The sequence below is a fragment of the Microchirus variegatus genome, assembly GCF_963457635.1.
Source record: "Microchirus variegatus genome assembly, chromosome: 12".
Classification (NCBI taxonomy): domain Eukaryota; kingdom Metazoa; phylum Chordata; class Actinopteri; order Pleuronectiformes; family Soleidae; genus Microchirus; species Microchirus variegatus.
The window spans coordinates 17,875,265-17,882,764 of NC_139813.1; the positions used below are offsets into that span (position 1 = coordinate 17,875,265).

Below are 7,500 nucleotides of genomic sequence, written 5' to 3' on the forward strand. Positions count from 1 at the left end.
GACGCGTCTTTATCCTGGCACCGATCTTCTAAATTATGGGATATACTTATTTGCCGTCTTACAAGCATTAGCCAAGGTACCACCCAGTGGCCGAGGGCCACGATCCACCCACCCATTCATGCACCACCACAGGCGCTGACATTAAAGTCACCACAAGCAGCCGTCATCAGCGTCTTGGCAACAGCGCACAGTTCCTAAAAAGAACCCTCACCACCAACAACAAACCCCCTCCAGAGCTGTTGTACTGTATAATGTGCATTGTGCTTTTCAGAACAAAATAAATAGACTCAAAACTCTAAGGAATTTATCCCACTTTTACATCATAAAGACTGGTTATAAAAGTGTGAAGAAATAATTAGTCATGGGAAATAAACTTTGAGCCACTTTTGAGTAAGTGCATTTCTGGTCAATTCATAAGGCGACAGGCGGCAGATGGTGAAGTCGAACAGTGACAAAGTCTTTCTACCAGAACATTAAAAAGCTCACATAAGAAAAGTTTGTGGGTCAAATTGGGGTCAGTTATTAAAAAAGTTAATTATTTAAAAAGAAGAAGCTTCATAGCTGATGCTGAATTTGAATAAAACACTTACAAAATGTGGATTTTCAGATGTAAATAAATGACCTCCTCTGTACATGGGTTGGGTATTGAAAAGGCAAGAAATGTATGTCTATGTTATGTTGTTTTTAACAATTAAAGGTGCCATATGTAAGAATGTGGCAAAAAACAGTTACTACACTCAAATATACTGAGGTCATTTAGGTTTAGTTTTCTGACCTAACTGGCAACCCATGGTTGCTCAGCAGCTGAGACTCTACTGACTGCAATGATTGGTAGACGGCGGTAGGTGGCGCCACATGCCAAAACATGATTTCAAAACATAAACATGATTTGCAGTCTGCAAAATATTTTTTTTTAATGCAAATATTTTGTCTGTACTGTTGTTGTTGATGAGTTCAGTTTGTTATATGAACATTATTCCTGAGTCTCTGTGACATATTAGGAGGATTTTATGGCCAGTTGCTTTAGATTTATTACATAATGCACCTTTAATACAAGCAAAAAAAAAAAAATCATTAAAACTAAATTTGAGAACATCATGATTACCATATTTGGTAAACACTAATCTGCATTTTTCAACATTTTTCGGACAAAAGAACACTCAATTAATCGAGGAAATAGTCAACAGATTACACGATTCTAAAAATAATCGTTGGTCGCAGCTCTAGTTTCCATGTGTGACATTCATGCAATTTGACTTGGTTGGTTTTCTGTGTCATATATTGTCACCTATACATTATCTGTCTGTCCACACTAACTTTTTCACTATTAAAAGTCAATAAAAAACTATTTGAAATTAAATTAAAATAAAATTAGCTTACGTAGCGCAAGTTGCTAACGTCTTAATTTGAAAAGCCATTAGCAGCCATTTGTTAAAAGCACAGGCATTCTATACATCTATGTAAATGTATATACATACATATATATATATATATACAGTAGCAGAAACATAAGCACTTAAAGCAACTTAAACCACTGCCCACAATTGTTAGCTTGGCTAAAGCTACGTTGCTCAGAAAGTCTTAAACAGCACTTGCAGCTCATGTGAATTGGGATTTTTCTGTGTGTGTGTGTGTGTGTGTGTGTGTGTGTGTGTGTGTGTGTGTGTGTGTGTATGTGTATGTGTGTGTGTGTGTGTCTTTTTCTTTTTTACATCTGCTCTCTTTTTCTGTGGCAAAAACAAATGCACTAATGGAGGATAATTAGCCTGTGTTGTTTCAGAGAGGGCACGGCAGCCTCTCAGGCACAGAGATGCTAAGTGGTAATGCTAATTGCATCCATTATGTAATCATCCAGCTACGTGACGCTATTCTGATGATTTGGCTTTTTGCAAATGAGTTCACATCGCGGCGAGCCAGAGGAAACTGGAAATGCAAAAACGATCGTCATTCGTCAAAAAAAAAAGAAAAGAAAGAAAGGGAATGTAAAAGAAACATATGCAAATGAGGCTGCGCTTTTTACCCTTCATGCAATATTGATTTAATCAACCAATTTGCTTTCTTTCATTTCTTACATACAATATTCCTTCATGATATTGCAGTATAACAATATATGTGATGGCATATTGCAAGAATTTCAAAATAAAAGTGTTTGTTATGGTATGGAACGACAACATAATGCTACATTTTCATTTAAAAGATACAGACATTAATCATTATGACTTGATAAAAAAGCACTTTGACCTTTTGACCCCGAAACACACGCAGGTAAACAAACAGAGCGCGGCTCGGCTCGTCCAAAACACCGGGACTTAGAACCCATCTGATTGTTTTTGGCGTTTCAGTCTGGACGTGACATCAGTATTAGGGAGTTTGTTTGGGTTTAGTCAGCGCTAATGCTTTTCCTGACACTTCCCTGAGAACTCACACGCCGCAGGTGCAGGGGCGTAAAAAGAGGAAGTCGGCTTAATTTCTTTCAGCCCGTTAATGAGACTTGTCAGCTTCAGGGTGTTAAGACTGCGCACAAAAATATTATTCTATCTCTGATCCTTACACACGAGAAGAGTTTTTTTCTTTTAATTGACCTTGTGTTTCTGTGCTTTTCATTACATCTGTTTAAACTTTAAATAAAAAATGAGTAAAGACTCAATGGAATGAGTGGACAGCGCCTCACTGGTCCACACCTGGTCTCTGGCAGCTTGACCAGCACCATTTGGATCGACATTAAAAAGAAAAAAAAGAAGAAGGTGTCACTTTGGCTGAATACTCTGAGCCAATAATTCTGTCGGCTTAAAGAACAGAAAATAACTAAATAAAATAAAGACCTTGTTTTTTAATATCCTTCCACAGGAAGCAGGTGCACTGGTGTGAGCAGAGCGGGGGGAGGTGGGTTGGTTTGCTCCAGAAATCACACTTACATGTCTGGAAATTCTCCTGCACATGTGCACGTTTGTTTGTTGTTACGAGTAGTTTAAAGATAGTTTTTTTTTTCATTTTATCAGCGAACAATAGTTATTGTGATTGGCCAAGAAATCCTACGTTCATTCATTCATTCACCTTTTTACTCTCCACATGAGGGTTGTAGGGCTGCTGGTGCCAATCCCAGCTGACATAGAAGCAAAAGGCACAGGGAAAACATAATAATAATAGAGACAAACAATCATTCACTCTCACACCTGTGGGTAATTTAGAGAGTTCAACTGATGTGGGAATGTGGGAGGAAACTAGAGAACCCAGAGAAAACCCACACATGCACACACACACACAATTTTTGTGTTTTTTTGTGTGCCTTTAAGCCGAGAATTTCTGCAAAATCTCGTTATGTTCTCATAATGACAATAAAAGACTGAATCTCCACATTGAAAGGCCTTGGACCGGGACGCGAACCAACAACCTTCTCTCGGTCAAACCACGTGCGTTACTTCTTAGCGCTGCGCAAAAAAAGGTCAACGCGCGTTAACGCACGACACGTTTCCATGACGACTGGCCGGAAAAAGACGCAAATGACGTCATGATTTATGATGATATCAGGAAGTGTCTATAAAAATCTACGGCTCTCATTTACATGTCGAAGAGTTCAGTTTTCCTGTGTGTTTGCCAAACTAATCGTAGAGGATCCGAGGTCTGAGAGAGAACCAAAGGAGGAGGAAAAAAATCCAGATTAATCTCTTTGTTTTGCTCATGCCTTTACTCCGGGGGGAGCCGCCATATAGGATGAAGTAAGTGCAGGAGCAAAAAGAGAAAAAAGGCAACACTCATTTTTCTATGGAGACACTCAAACTCCCAGAGATCAGGACGACACTGAGGGTCAGTGTGACGTATGACTGTGGTGTGGGGGAGAATGTGAATGGTGAGAGGATGAGGTCTAGTCTTTTTTGTTTTTTATTATTATTATTTTATCATACAATCTAATATTTCATCTTTTTTAAAGCAAAAAAATACAAAATAAATAAAGAAGATTCAAACAACAAAGAGTCGGCTTCTAAAATGTAATAATTTCTTCCGAAAGACATGCAATTTGATCGGCTATACAATCAAAATTTCACAGTATAATTTAAAATGTGATGGAAAACATTAAATAACACTATATTCTATTGTAAGGATGAGAGATAAAAAATATGACCTGTTTACAACATGTATTAGTTATGTTCTTTAAGCCGGCACAGGTGCACCCATGGTAAAAGCCCTTATATGGACATCCTGTGTGTGTATGTGTGAGTATATAGGTCACGTATTCAGGCTTTAAAAAATGCCTAAATTGTGCTGGGGAAAAAAAGCTATAAGAGACTCTTTATTGCACATTCTTATAGCCTCTGTATATAATGTACGTTCAAACATAGTGATGGAAAAAAGCAGCCGAAATGCATTTTGTGCAGCAGAAAAAACAATAATTAAAATGCAGTGTTTGCCATTTGCTAAATGCATCATTTCCTTTCGAAGGAATTTAAACAACGCTTCACTGCGACATCTTCGACCTCAGTCAACGTCGCCGAGAATCGCTGTCGTACGGAGTCGCGTCGCTCAAACAGAGTATTCTGTGTAGGAATATCTGTATGAATGTGTGTGTGTGTGTGTGTGTGGCAGCCAGAGAGAGAGAGTCAGGTCTAAAGGTCCACGCGCCGCTTTAGCCTCTGCAGCTATACGTTGAGTGACGCGCTCAAACACCAGCAAACCCTACTGCTGAGCCAAACAACACAGGCTCTGTTCCCTCTGCTCTGCAGTGTGTGTGTGTGTGTGTGTGTGTGACCCACAGAAACACCCACTTAAGACGCACTTGCACAAAATCGACCCTCTATTCTCTTCCTCACATTCACTCCCCCTCAGAAACCAGGAATCCTCACCTTCATCTCGGCACAGTTGCAGCCAAAAGTAACACAGGTCGGCTTAAGGTAAATAAACAGACCAATCACTGACTTTCTCGCGCACGAGAGACTCGGCGAGTCCACGTTATCGTACATACATTATGTATAAATGTAGGAGGAGGATTATTAATGGTGAATCACCTCCTTTATTTCCTTTCATTCATTCATTCTTCATGTTTGTTGCAGAAAGCAAACTGCAGGGTTAGTGACGGTTTGAATCCATTTCCTGTCTTGCAACAACTATGACACGGAGATGGTGAAACTGAGACTAGCTGTATACGGTGTATATATATGTGTGTGTGTGTGTGTGTGAGGGGTGACACTGACAAACCAGGGGACTTAAGCTCTAGACAAGAATCTCCACAAACTTTCTTTCCTAGCACCAGCACCAGGCCATCATCTTGCCACCAAATCTAGCTCTTTTTTACACTGGTCCCCAACCATCATCCAGCCTTTTAATCACAACGTTGCTGCCTAAAAAGTTACAGTAATCAGTCATTATTCACCATCATGTCAATCAAAACATCAGAGAGACAGACAACAACAACACAACTCACTATGTTAAAGGAGAATTTGACCGATTACAGAGAAGGAGAAGAAAACCTATGCACCTATACGCTGCATTCAGGTCCCAGCACTGACAAAGCATCCCTCACTGACAAGAAGACACCATCTAGAGTCTAAAGCAGGGGTGTCAAACTCATTTTCACTGAAGGTCACATCAGTATAATGGTTACCCTCAAAGGACCAGATGTAACTGTCATACAGAATAAAAGTAAGGTAACTACTCCGTAACATATTGCTAAATAACTTCCTGTATTTATTACTTATTCAAGTTTACAAATATTATGCATTATAGATAGTAACCCGGTCCGCGATGGTGTTTCGCCGTGCATTGTGGGAAATGTAGTTTATGGTCAACGCACGCCTTAAAGCAGCATAGACCTATTTTAACACAGATTTTTAAAACCAAAAATGACATGGAGGGCCACATCTGGGCCCCGGGGGCCTTGAGTTTGACACGTGCTCTAAAGAGTCATCTCTAGAGTCATGTGATAAGTATGAGTATCACTCTTAGAAACAAGGTCGAGGCCTTTTAGGTTGCAGGAAGTTGTGATTCATAGGAAACGGCTGGTGTAAGAGGTGTTACACAAACGGCAGTCAAATAGTTGTGGCTTATCATCTTTAAAATGTGGATCCCTGCGTGAAATATTTGGGAAACGCAGGTGTATGAAATAGAGCCGCGACGTTTAGTTGATTATTCAACTAATAAAATAACCCTCAATTATTTTAATAATTAAATCCAGCTCTCTGAGATCTAGCTTCTTCTTAAACACGAGTCATTTCTGGTTTTCCTTTGCTCTGCTAAACAAATCATTAAAACTGATTGATTCATTTTGGTTTTGGGGGGGACTTAAATAAGACATTTCAGTCTAATCAGATTAATTTACGATGAAACATAAACGTTAGTCGCGTTCCTGCCGACTGCAGCTTGTGCTCTCATAAGAAAAACCTGCTGCTGTGAACTCCTGTAGTATCACCTCGACGGTGTCAGAGACAAAAGCTTTTCTCCTCAAGAAGAGGAGAGGATTACTCATGCAGGTCCCAGAGGAGGTGCTATACACTGTAGTTACATAAGGACACACACACACACACACACACACACACACACACACCTCCACAGTCTGCAGAGTATAGAGGAGTCAGTGTTTGACAGGGTTCAAACCCCCGGGGGTCAGCGAGCAGAGCCTCAGTGAGGATCACGTCACACAGGTGGGAGCAGCAGACGCTCATTCATCTTCTCACCGAGGGACAAACCTCGTGGTTCTCACGTGGTGGAGGACCAACTGCAAGTGAACACTTTGATTTTGTCTGTCTGTGTGTGTGTGTGTGTTATTGAAAATCAGCTGAAATCTTAGGTGTGTGTGTGTGTGTGGAAACTACAAAGGCTTAACTTCACAGGCTCTGTGTGTGTGTGTGTGTGTGTGTGTGCGTTAGGGTTTGTGAAATTACCAAATGAACAAGTCTGGACTGGAACAATTTGTGGATCGCATGTGTGTGCAGTGAATATCGAGTCTGTTTCGGGGGCAATGGAATTACATTTCAGAGCAAAAAAAATAAGTGACCAAAACAGGAAAAAAAAAAATAAAAAAATCAAGGAAAACATTCTGTGAATTCTGCAGAAACCCAACATATCTTGACACTATCTGTGGCGTGTGTGTGTGTGTGTGTGTGTGTGTGTGTGTGTGTGTGTGTGTGTGTGTGTGTGTGTGTGTGTGTGTGTGTGTGTGTGTGTGTGTGTGTGTGTCGGTGCAGTGTGACCCAGGATGTTTAGTGGCTGACTCTCAATTCTGTTCCAGATGTTTATCACATGTCAAAAAAAACTCTTGTGTAGAAAGTAGGTGGGAACTGAAGAAAAAACACAAGCTTCTGCACACACACACACACACACACAGACTGAGAGACAGCTCTATAGTCATCAGAGTGTCAGCTGAGCACATAAACACACACTTCCTCCTCTGACTCTTCTTTTTCCTCAAGATTCAAATAAAACACCACCTTAATTCGTGTCATATGATATTTAAATGAAAACACATTTTAAGTATTATTTTTTAAAAATGGAAAACTTTTTTTTATTTTT

The 7,500-nt window shown here is 40.0% G+C and overlaps 1 protein-coding gene across 1 annotated transcript in view; it reads right to left on the minus strand.

Moving 5' to 3' along the window:
- Positions 1 to 7,500, minus strand: part of usta (uronyl 2-sulfotransferase a) — an 82,345-nt gene that overhangs the window by 73,823 nt on the left and 1,022 nt on the right. The window lies entirely within an intron of this gene.